Source organism: Pelophylax lessonae, assembly GCF_965119305.1.
Source record: "Pelophylax lessonae genome assembly, chromosome: 2".
Classification (NCBI taxonomy): domain Eukaryota; kingdom Metazoa; phylum Chordata; class Amphibia; order Anura; family Ranidae; genus Pelophylax; species Pelophylax lessonae.
In genome coordinates, this window is record NC_138769.1 from 227,902,038 (window position 1) to 227,914,527 (window position 12,490).

Consider the following 12,490-nt stretch of genomic DNA (forward strand, 5'->3'; position numbering starts at 1 on the left):
TGCCTTATTAAAGAATGACAGTCCGCTACACACTCCCCTCACCAATGATCCTTTGGTCCTCCAAAGACAGGAGAGTCCTCAACCTGGTTCATGCCTTGTAAATACATGCGGATAAAAACAGGTTAACGTGCATAAAACCAGATGACTAACATTTTCATGAATCCAAACTCAAACTTATTGTATGAAACAAAGTTGGCAGAGGAACCTCCCACCAATGGTGATAGGAAGGGGGGTTGTCCTGCCTACTGTCCACTTTTGTTGGGTTGACCCAACCAGATGTGCCAGGGGGAGAGTTAGGGTCGCTCTCCACCAAATCTGCGGTGGAAAGCTTAGGCTCCTCAAGAGTCCTTTGAGAGGTGAGAATAGCCTCCTCAGAGCTTTCTCCTAGGACGTCGTACGTCAGTCTCTTAGGTGGACGAGTAACACTTCTCTCTCTTTGCTCTTTAAATTCATAGGTTGTAGGCTCACCAACCTCTTCTTCTTCCTGTGTTCCGACCTCCTCATCAAAGATAGGTGGAGGGTCCTCAGAATCTTCTGCCTGTAGAAGAAGTTGAGAGTCTTCAAGATCCTCTGATTGCTGATTCTGAGGCACAAATTCAGGAGCTTAAGGTCTGAGAGCCCCAGTATCTGTCACTTCGGGAGGAGAAAAAGGGAGGGTAACAGTCTCTGGTACTTGAGACTGCCACAGTCAATCCACCCCAATCTCTTCATCCTCACTTTTTTCATCTTCTGCATCACAGGGTACTGGTTGGGACCTGGTCACTGGACGAGATCGCTGTGAAGCTGAAGGTGTAGGCTGTGAATCCGACTGTGATGGCATTCGGACGGCTTCTGACAAGGGCAACAGATGGTTACGATGCCAGGTCTTCAGCGGCCCCGTACTTCCCTCGGGTCTGATCTGATATACTGGTAGTCCTGGTAGCTGCTTACAGATTACATACGGTTGTGACTTCCAGCGATCAGCCAACTAGTGCTTTCCAGGTACACCTAGGTTTCTCAGCAATACTCTGTCTCCTGGGTGCAGGCCTTGCACTCATACTCTGAGGTCAAAGTTTCTCTTGTTTCTCTGACCCCGGACATCGGAGGCAGCTTGGGCCTTTTCATAGGCGGCCTTCAGACTTTTCCTCAGGCGATCCACATATCTTCTGTGAGAAGTTACTGAGGCATTATCTAGGGATGTGCCAAAGGCCAAATCAACTGGTAAGCGAGCCTTTCTTCCAAACATCAGTCTATAAGGAGAATAGCTGTAGCATCATTTGTGGTGCTGTTGTAGGCATGCACAATGGCAGCTATATGTTTATTCCAGTGTTGTTTCTGTTCAGAGGTCAGAGTCCCAAGCATGTCCAGGAAAGTCTGATTAAATCTCTCTGGCTGAGGATCTCCCTGGGGATGATACAGGGTGGTTTGTGATTTCTCGATGCCAAGCAAATTGAAGAGCTTCTTGACGAGGCGACCTTCAAAATCTCTCCCTTGATCGGAGTGAATGCGTTGAGGTAGACCATAGTGTACGAAGAACTTTTCCACCAAGATCTTGGCTACTGTAGATGCTTGTTGGTCTTTAGTGGGAAAAGCTTGGGCATATCTAGTGAAGTGATCAGTCACTACCAGAAGATTCCCCTGTCCACTCAGGTCAGGCTCCAAGCACAGAAAGTCAATGCACACCAACTCCATGGGTCCTTGGCTCTGAAGATGGCCCATTGGGGCAGCTCAATGAGGCAAAGTCTTCCTTTGTATGTATCTAATGCATGAATGGCAGTAGCTCTCAACTTCAGCCCACATGCAGGGCCAGTAGAACCAGTCTCTCACCCGGTTAAACATCCTATTGGGCCCTAGGTGGCCATGGTTGTCATGTAGAGCAGTCAACACAGTCCCTCTATGCTTCTCAGGTAGAAATAACGGCAATTTCTCTTCAGGATCATCAGAGGGGCCCCTTCGGTAGACCATTCCATTGTGCAGTTGCAACCGATCCCATTCTCTATGAAGCAGTCGAGCTTCTGTTGGGATGTCAGTAAGAAGCAAATCAGGATGGCTCTCCAGAGCCCTTATCACCAGTCTACAGAGAGGATCTTCTATCTGGTCTTTACTTTACCTCTGCTGAAAGCAGTCTTAAAGGTCCACACACACAGCCTGATGAAACCAGGGAGGGGGGTAAATCTGCCTTATTAAGGAATGACAGTCTGCTACATAAGGACGTTGGAAACTGCCATTACTTGTCAAGCTCTCATGATAACCCTCTTGTGTCAATAGTTTCATTTATTTACCCGGAATAAATAGGCAGAAATAGGGCTTCAGAGCTTTCGCCAACTTTCCTGGTCTTCCTGCCTTTTACAGAATGGTAGCTCAGCAGGAATTGAAGACAGTGGGTAATAATAACAGACTAAAAAATAGCATTAAAAAAAAAAGTATGGCAATGGCAGTTAGCGTATTGACAGGTTTACTTTAAAATTCTAACCTTATAATGAAAATCCGTAAAGGGTAAATTAAGAATTGTTTTTTATGTGATTCTATAAAAAATAAATATAGACCTTGGGGTCTTTTATATCATGATACCCCCCTGGCTCCCTCAAATTATTTTTATTTTATAATCACAATTCTTTGTTTCATAATTTTAGTCTGAAACTACTGTTAGAACACATAATTGACATGTGTTGTATATGCAGAAATTCTTACCGACCTTTTAGACCACTAACCAAAAAAAAAAAAGAAAGATGGTTTCATGCAAGGAAATTACTTTAGCCATAGCCATCCATGCACCTGACTGCTTAAGGATTTATGAGAAAAACATCTTGCAAAAGATAGACCGACATTAACAATAAAATGCTTTTGCTTTGATTTATCTCCCCTGCAAGACCCACGAGTACCTCTATACCCATATTTATATAGTAATTTATGCAAGTAGCAATATCATCTTACATATATATTTGAATAGAATCAGCATGTTTATACTGTAGCTTGGGAACCACATATAAATGCTTTGAAAGCAACTGCTATTTTGTATCACTAGAGGAACTGTGCTGTATGGAAAAACCCTAGGCTTGCCTGCATGGCTCATATGAATTTTACAAAGTTGCCAAGATTTCCCTTAAATGCAACTTCATAAGAACTATTGTTCTAAGTCTTTTAAATACTTGTCTCGTGTCCCATTGTATTGAGTCCCAGTGATCTGCATATACTTGCAGAATGCTTTGTACAAGTTCACTATTTAACAGAAATAGACTTATTGTTTCATTTGATAGCAAAGCCTTAAATTATTTCTGAAGATCATTTTGCATAAGATGTACTAGAGTGGGAGGAAAATAATTAGGGTGATTAGTGAAGCTTTACAGGGTAAAGGCACCTATAATGGAGACAATTCTAATAGAAAAAACATAATATTTCAAGTCATGGGTGTTACACATATATACACTTCAGAGTAACTGATGAATGTAAAAACCTCAGATCAGCCTTTTTCAGTCTTTTGGAACCCTTGAAATAGTTTTCAGTTCCTGTGTAACCCCTGTAAAATGATTAAAGCTACAGCATACATTTGTTGTGGATATAAAAAATGTGGTATACCTTATGTATTTGACACCCAGAGTGGATTATAGCTTAGCACATCCCCACTCCCTTCCCCAAAAAATAAAATAGTTTTTAGTATTAACCTAAAATTAAACAAATAATAATAATTACCAGAGCAGAAACATTGGCTTTGATTTACTAAAGAAGTAGGGCATTCTTACTTGGACACATGCACAATACAGTACTGTGTTAGCATTTGTGTGTTAATACACTATATGCCTCTTGTTATCTTTGGTTACATTAAGGCAGGCAATTAATTTGAATGTGCTGCCTAATGAACCAAAATGCATTATGATTATTATTATACAGGATTTCTATAGCACCAATAGTTTGTGCAGCGCTTTGCAATATAATGAGGGACAGTACAGTTACAACACAGCTCAATGCAGAAGCAATAGGGGAGCCCTGCTCATGGAACCTACAATCTAAAGGGAGGGGGATGATCTTAATGGAGGTGAACCAAGTCCAGTTTTTTAGGTGGAGTAGGCTCCCTTGAATACATTCGTGTTTAAGGATCACCTAAGGGTGGGCAGGGTAGGAGCTGAGCAGACATACTGGGCTAGGGAGTTCTAGAGGATGGGGGAGGTTCTGGAAAATTCCTGGAGGTGAGCATGTGAGGAGGTAACAAGGAAACTAAAGAGCAAGATGTGTTTGGAGGACCAGAGAAGACGATTTGTGTGATAACTGCTGATGAGTTTGGTGATGTAGCTGGGGGTAACCTTGTGGATGGCTTTGTATGTTGTGGTTAGTATTTTGACTTTTATACATTGGACTAGTGGAAGCCAGTGAAGGGATTAGCAGGGAGGGGCAGTTACAGATCGTTATTAAGGAGTATAAGTCTAACAGCAGCATTCATAATAGACTGAAGAGGGGATAGCCCATGTAAATGTGGGCAAGTGAGGAAGAAGTTGCAGTAGTCAAGGCGGTATATAATAACCAAGAAGTCAGAGTCTAGGGGTAGATCTGGCATGTGCGTAGGGACCAATAATTGTGCTGATGATCTCAATGGTAACTGATTTGTCACTCAGTAAATTTGTTATATGTGAGGAGACTGAGGGAGTGAGCTGGGGGAGTAGAGTGATAGATCTAGGTATCGTCAGTGTAGAGGTGGTATTGGAAGCCATAGGAGGTCATCAACTGGCCCAGGGAAGAGCAGTAGAGAATTACTGCTCAAGTTGTCAGTCCTTCAAATTTCACCTCCACCCTGCAAACAGGTGTCGGCTCTGCAGTTCAGGCAAAGAAATTATTAAGTTCTGGATGGCCGCACATGTTTGCATTTGGAGTACGGCCATCCAGAACTCCATAATTTCTTGGCCCAGGGAAGAGGTTTAGAGAGAAAATAGGAGGAGCCCAAGGGTACCCCAAAAAAAAGAAGAAGGGGAGTGGAGGAGGCGGTGTTGTATGTGATGCTGAAAGTGTGCAAAGATAAGTAAGACGAGAACCAGGAAAGAGTAGAGTTGTGCAGGCCAAGGGAGTGGAGTTTATTAAGGAGGAGTGGGTGGTCAACTGTGGTAAAGGCAGCAGAAAGGTCTAAGCATATGAGTATGGAGAAAAGGCTTGATGGTTTTAGCAGTTAGTAGGTCATTAGTGAGTTTTAGTACTGCAGTTTCAGTGGAATGTTGTGGGCGGAAACCGGACTGTAGAAGATCGAGAAGATTGTTGTCAGTGCGATAGCAATACATGTAGTTGTGGACAAGGCATTTAAGAAGCTTGGAGGCAAACAGGAACAGGAAGAAGGGTCATAAGTTATTCAAACAAGTGAAGTTCAATGAGGGTTTTTTAAGTATGGGTGACACCAGTGCATGTTCGAGCAGGGAGGGAAAGGTGCCTGTGGAGAGGGGGCGGTAAAGATGGGTTACAGAGATTGGGATAGAGCAGGAAGGGGGCTGTAGTAATTGTGAGGGGACAGGGTCCAGGAAACAGGCATTGAAATGGGCCTCAAAAAGGTGTTTGGCAATTTCCTCAGTGGTAACTGTGTTGAAGGAGAAAAGTATTAAGTGCGGTGTTGGACCTGGTATGTTAGTTGGAGGAGACTTGTGCTGATCTTGTTTTTGAAATGACTGGCAATCTCCTGGGCTGTAAGTAAGATGGTGGGTGGAGGCAGTGGGAAGTAAGGAGTTAAGGGTAGAGAAGAGTTAACAAGGACTGGATGAGAGGGTTTTGATGAGTGGTGTAGCAAGTTTGTTTAGCAGCATGGAGGCAGGAGTTGTATTTGAGAAGGGAAGATTTGTAGAGGGTTAAGTCTTGCAGGAATTTTGTTTTGCATCATGCTCTCTCAAGAGCATGACTGCGTCTCTTGAGACATCGCGTTTTGTCTATTTGGCTGTTAGGTTAAGGCTTAGTTCTGCATGTAGAGAGAGGAGCGAGTGTGTCCAGGGAGGATGACAGTAAGTTGTTGTAGACAGAAGTGGCCAGGTCTGGGCAAAACAGGGGTGTGATTTTGTCGTAAAGGCTGTCAGTAGCAGTGTGCTGCCACGCAGCTTTAACTGTCTAGCAGTTGTTATTACATGTTATGTTATGCTATGTTATTGGTATCTTCCTTGCACCCCTGCTGTTTCTGGCTAGATGGTTTCTCCCATCCTCCATTTTCCTGCTGTAACTGCCATTTTGTTTAGTTGTTATGAGGAGACTGCAGAGTGTGGAAGCTGTGTAACTTCATTGGAAATTTACCTATGGAAAAGCCTCTATGTTTATGCCTTTGCTAACTTGAAGCATAAAGAAGCATTGGAGAACACCTCTGGAGTCTTTATTCATTGAGTAAACTATCTGTTAAAGCCATCATTCAACCTGCTGCACACACTTTCAGACTGGGGGTCTACAAGGAGGTCACAGGTACAATCGATGCTGAGACAGAATAGTAAATTTCCATGAATACACAGCTTCAGAGAGTACATTTCCAAGAAGTACTTGAAGTAAATTTCCAGTTGTTTCATCACACAGGTATCTCTGCAGCTTCAGAATAGTAAATTTCCAGCTTCAGAAACGTAAGTACCACACCTGTGTGTCACCAGAAGCATTACTCTGCATATGAAACCAGCCACCTACTGAATGCTTCATTACTGTTACAGCCTTCTGAGGTGATCCAGTTTGAACTAGTTCCAGCACTAGCCACTATTGTAACAAAAAATACCTCAGCCCAGCCTGCTTAATAACAGAAGTCACTACTTACAGAGCTGAGCTCTGGTAGATTTCTAACAAGACACCAGAAATACAGTACTTATTATGTCTGACAGAGATCTCACAGAATTACCTGCATTTAGTCAAGATAAAGCAGAATCCTTACTTCATTCTGCTCGTCCTGTCAGAGACCCTCATCCATCCTTGAAGGCAAGGGAGGTTTATGAAGCAAGTAAGGAAGAAACATCTAGTAACCTGACTGCATTGTGGGAAAAGACTTTAAGTTGTATAACAGCCACTAATGAAACTAGCAACAATTCTGAGCAATTGAACACTGCTCTCTCAAGGGTTAAGAAGGCATTTGAGAATTATAAAAGACTTTCTGAGAAGTACTATTCCCTATTGTCACATTCCAACATAGAGGAAGCTGCATTGGAATTAAAGGACTTTACTTCTAATGACCAGCAGAGGCATAGCACATATCTTGAAGCAAAGGCACAGATAGAAGGGAGATTGGCTTAGTTCTGCATGTAGAGAGAGGAGCGAGTGTGTCCAGGGAGGATGACAGTAAGTTGTTGTAGACAGAAGTGGCCAGGTCTGGGCAAAACAGGGGTGTGATTTTGTCGTAAAGGCTGTCAGTAGCAGTGTGCTGCCACGCAGCTTTAACTGTCTAGCAGTTGTTATTACATGTTATGTTATGCTATGTTATTGGTATCTTCCTTGCACCCCTGCTGTTTCTGGCTAGATGGTTTCTCCCATCCTCCATTTTCCTGCTGTAACTGCCATTTTGTTTAGTTGTTATGAGGAGACTGCAGAGTGTGGAAGCTGTGTAACTTCATTGGAAATTTACCTATGGAAAAGCCTCTATGTTTATGCCTTTGCTAACTTGAAGCATAAAGAAGCATTGGAGAACACCTCTGGAGTCTTTATTCATTGAGTAAACTATCTGTTAAAGCCATCATTCAACCTGCTGCACACACTTTCAGACTGGGGGTCTACAAGGAGGTCACAGGTACAATCGATGCTGAGACAGAATAGTAAATTTCCATGAATACACAGCTTCAGAGAGTACATTTCCAAGAAGTACTTGAAGTAAATTTCCAGTTGTTTCATCACACAGGTATCTCTGCAGCTTCAGAATAGTAAATTTCCAGCTTCAGAAACGTAAGTACCACACCTGTGTGTCACCAGAAGCATTACTCTGCATATGAAAGCTGCCACCTACTGAATGCTTCATTACTGTTACAGCCTTCTGAGGTGATCCAGTTTGAACTAGTTCCAGCACTAGCCACTATTGTAACAAAAAATACCTCAGCCCAGCCTGCTTAATAACAGAAGTCACTACTTACAGAGCTGAGCTCTGGTAGATTTCTAACAAGACACCAGAAATACAGTACTTATTATGTCTGACAGAGATCTCACAGAATTACCTGCATTTAGTCAAGATAAAGCAGACTCCTTACTTCATTCTGCTCGTCCTGTCAGAGACCCTCATCCATCCTTGAAGGCAAGGGAGGTTTATGAAGCAAGTAAGGAAGAAACATCTAGTAACCTGACTGCATTGTGGGAAAAGACTTTAAGTTGTATAACAGCCACTAATGAAACTAGCAACAATTCTGAGCAATTGAACACTGCTCTCTCAAGGGTTAAGAAGGCATTTGAGAATTATAAAAGACTTTCTGAGAAGTACTATTCCCTATTGTCACATTCCAACATAGAGGAAGCTGCATTGGAATTAAAGGACTTTACTTCTAATGACCAGCAGAGGCATAGCACATATCTTGAAGCAAAGGCACAGATAGAAGGGAGATTGGCACAGATACATGAAACTACATCCTGTAACTCTGCTTCTTCCAGACACTCAGGAAAATCTTCTAGGTCTGCCCGCTCATATCATAAATCTTCTTCTAAGTCATTGCGGTCCTGCTCTATAAGGTCAATACTGAGCGACCAAATACTCAAAGCTCGCCGAAAGGTTGCAGTAGCCCAGGTTCAAGCCGCCTGCTCTGAAAAAGAAGCAGCCTTCAAGGCAGAAGCTAAATGCAAGGAAGCAAGAATACAAGCAGAAACAGAGGCTCAGCTAGAAATTCTTCAGAAGAATAGAGAAAAGGAAGTAGCGTTAGCAGAGTTATCTGTCTTGGAACAAGCCCTATTGGAAGAAGAAGGAGCAGCTTGTACCAGCTTGCCTGCTTGTCAAGACCCTGTTGAAAGGACCCTACAGTTTGTCCTAACTCAGAACCACGACAATACAGTCCCACCTACAGTTGGAGATTCTTCTCATAATCATCCAGCAAGTGGATCAGAAGGCAATGTGTCGCCAAAGCAAGCTGGTCAACTAGACGCACCTACTAGCAGAGACCCTCCACAACTACCGCACATCACAAAATCAAGTGAATCAACCTACGCAGCTCATGTGCCACCACAACCCTATGTGCATAGAGATTACAAGGGCACAGCAGAAGACTACAGAATGAACTCTATACCCCCTTTGATACAGCTCTCTTTGACTTCAAATGCTCAGAGACCTTCAGACGACAGACCCTTGCCTAAATTAAACCCATCTGCAACACCTTTCTCTTTAGCTACCAGCCAACATCAGATACCAACCATGGTCCAAGATGGCGCACCATCAGTAGACCCTGTGGCTATAAAAAAAGGAAACCACTGACATTGCAGAGTTCAGTAAGTATATGATTCGACGAGAGTTGATTACAACTGGACTGTCTGGATTTGATGACCGCCCAGAAAACTACAGGAGTTGGAGATCTACATTTAAGGCGGTAACCAAGAACTTGGACATTGCTCCTCAAGCAGAACTTGACTTACTAATAAAGTGGTTGGGGCGTCAATCTTCAGAACAAGTAAAGAGACTTAAATCTGTCTACATCTATAACTTTAAAGCAGGCCTTGATGCTGCCTGGGAACGTCTAGAACAAGACTATGGGAGCCCCGAAGTCATTGAATCTGCCTTATTCCAGAGACTAAACGACTTTCCTAAAATCTCTGTTAAGGACAATCATAAGCTTAGAGAGTTAGGTGACCTCCTTCATGAACTTGAAATTGCTAAGTTAGATCCTAGTTTACCAGGTCTTAGCTATTTAGACACTGCTCAGGGCGTAAATCCTATTGTAGCAAAGTTGCCTAGTCATCTTCAGGGAAAGTGGACTAGTGTAGGATCAAAGTATAAGTATGAGCATCGTGTTTAATTCCCTCCCTTTTCTTATTTTTCAGAGTTTGTGCGGAAGGTTGCAAGATCCAAGAATGACCCAAGCTTCTTCTATCCAGATACAACCACCATTCCTTTAAGTACTTCAAGGGGTATTGCCACCAACAGTAAATTCAAGGATTTAAGGCATCCTATTGCCGTGAGGAAGACTGCAATAGCATCCAACGTCTTGGCTACAGACATCAAAGCAAGCAATCTTAATCAACAGTGTCCTATTCATAATGCGCCACACTCTCTCTCCAAATGTCGTGCATTTAAGGACAAGCCTATTGAAGAGCGCAAGTCATTTCTCAAAGAGCATAATATCTGTTTTAAGTGTTGTGCATCCTCCGATCATTTAGCTAGAGACTGTAAGGTCCCCATCAGATGTTCTCTCTGCAACAGTGCCAAACATGTGGACGCTCTTCATTCAGACCTGTTCAAAAGGAAACCTTCACCCGGCAGCAACCCCAAGACTACATCAGATGATGGCGGGGAGAGAACTGAGCAATATGCCGACCCCGTAACCACAAGGTGTACAGAGGTATGTGGAGAAGGGCTTCATAGCAAGTCTTGTAGCAAGATATGTCTTGTAAGAGTTTTTCCTGAAGGATGTCCACAAAAATCCATAAAAATGTATGCCATACTCGATGATCAGAGCAATCGCTCATTGGCCAGTACAGAATTCTTTGACCTATTCAACATTCAAGGAGAGACCTGGTCCTATACCTTGCAGACATGTGCAGGAAAGGTCAATACTTCTGGAAGAAGAGCCCATGGCTTCATGGTTGCATCAGAATATGAGGACACAGAGTTTCCTCTTCCAACGCTAATCGAATGTGATCAGCTACCGAACAAAAGAGAAGAAATCCCCACACCAGAGGTTGCACGTCATCACCCTCATTTGAGCCACATTGCTAACTACATTCCACCACTTAACGAGGATGTTAAGATTTTAATTCTACTAGGGAGAGACATTCCTAGAGTTCATAAAATAAGAGAGTTATGTAACGGTCCAGATGATGCTCCTCAGGCCTAGAAACTCGATCTTGGATGGGTGATAATAGGAGAAGTCTGCTTAGACCAATCTCACAAGCTCTTGGATGTAGCTTCCTACAAAACTAATGTTACCTGTCAATTGATGAAACGTCCATCGCACTATTATATATATATGAAGGAAAGACTTGATTTTAAAAACGAAGTTCCATATCAAGCACTTCAAAGTATTAACTGCAAGCTCACTTCTCAAAAGGACTTTGGTGATTCAGTGTACCAGACTACTTGTGATGACAACAAGATTGCCCCTTCAGTCGAAGACAAGGAGTTCATCAAGATTATGGATGAAGAGTTCTTCAAGGACAATTCCAACAGTTGGGTAGCTCCATTACCCTTCCGAGTACCAAGGCTTACTCTCCCTAACAATCGAGAACAAGCTTTATCCAGATTTGCTGCACTGAAGAAAACTCTCCGTAACAAACCTGAGAAGCAAGAGCACTTTCTAGCATTCATGCAGAAGATTTTAGTGCCAGCAGTTGTCCTCACACAAACTATTTGGTTTTCAGGACCCAAGTTTTTAATGGACCAGTCTTCTACAAACTCAGAAGAAGATATCGATTTCCACCTGGAGGATCCAGATACTGATCCGGAAATCCGGCCTGAAGTTGTAGCATTGAGTTCCAACATCTGCTCAAGAAGAAATTTGGAGGATGAAGATGACTCCACAGATATGGGGGATGGAGCTGATGAATGGATGCAGGCCAAGACTCTGGTTAAGCCTCCGGACCAGCTGGAACTCAGCGAGGCTGAACTTAAGGAGGAATTCACTCGTATCCTGACTGCAAACAACCCTCATGCCCCCCAGAACATTGTGAGGTACAGTTTTAAGGAACGGGCCTACAAATCCATTAGCATCGTGGACCAGCTGGCCGTACACTTCTCCCTGGATGGAAACATGTCACACAAAGACTCTGATGAAGCGCGGCGACAGGGGGTGAAGTTGGGAGTCATTGAAGAGACTAAGACCAACTACTCCACAGAGTCGGGAGACAAAGATACAGATGGGAAGTCTGACGCTCAGGCTAGTGAAGAATGGACAGAAGTTGAGGAAATACCATCCAGGAACAAGAAGGAGAGAAAACTGACCAACCAGTTCAATTATAGCGAGAGAGCGTCCCAGAGCATTAACAAACCCCTGCGGGAGCGAGCTTCTCAGACAGAGCCACCTCCGAGGGCCACCTTCTCCGCCACTGCAAACCAGTGGAAATTCAAGCCACCACACGCTTCACACATGGGCGGAGCATGGGAACGTATGATTGGGATGGCAAGGCGCATACTGGATTCTATGTTGCTTGATGTGAGTTCTTCACGTCTTACCCATGAAGTACTTACTACATTCCTTGCTGAGGTCACAGCAATAATCAACTCAAGACCGCTGACAGCTGTATCCACAGACCCAGAATGTCCAACTGTTTTAACTCCAGCTGCATTATTGAGCCGGAAAATTGGACAGATCCCAGCGCCAAAGAGCATCTTTGATGAAAAGGACATATATAAGCGTCAATGGAGATACGCTCAATACCTTGCAGATTGTTTCTGGGACAGATGGAGGAG

General features: G+C 43.3%; 1 pseudogene across 1 annotated transcript; it reads left to right on the forward strand.

The window, feature by feature from the left end:
* The first annotated feature begins 4,134 nt into the window (after positions 1 to 4,134).
* Positions 4,135 to 10,512, forward strand: LOC309548040 (annotated as a pseudogene). The gene is made up of 3 exons: positions 4,135 to 4,163; positions 7,796 to 7,839; positions 9,907 to 10,512. The product of its transcript is annotated as an uncharacterized misc_RNA (transcript).
* The last annotated feature ends 1,978 nt before the right edge of the window (positions 10,513 to 12,490 follow it).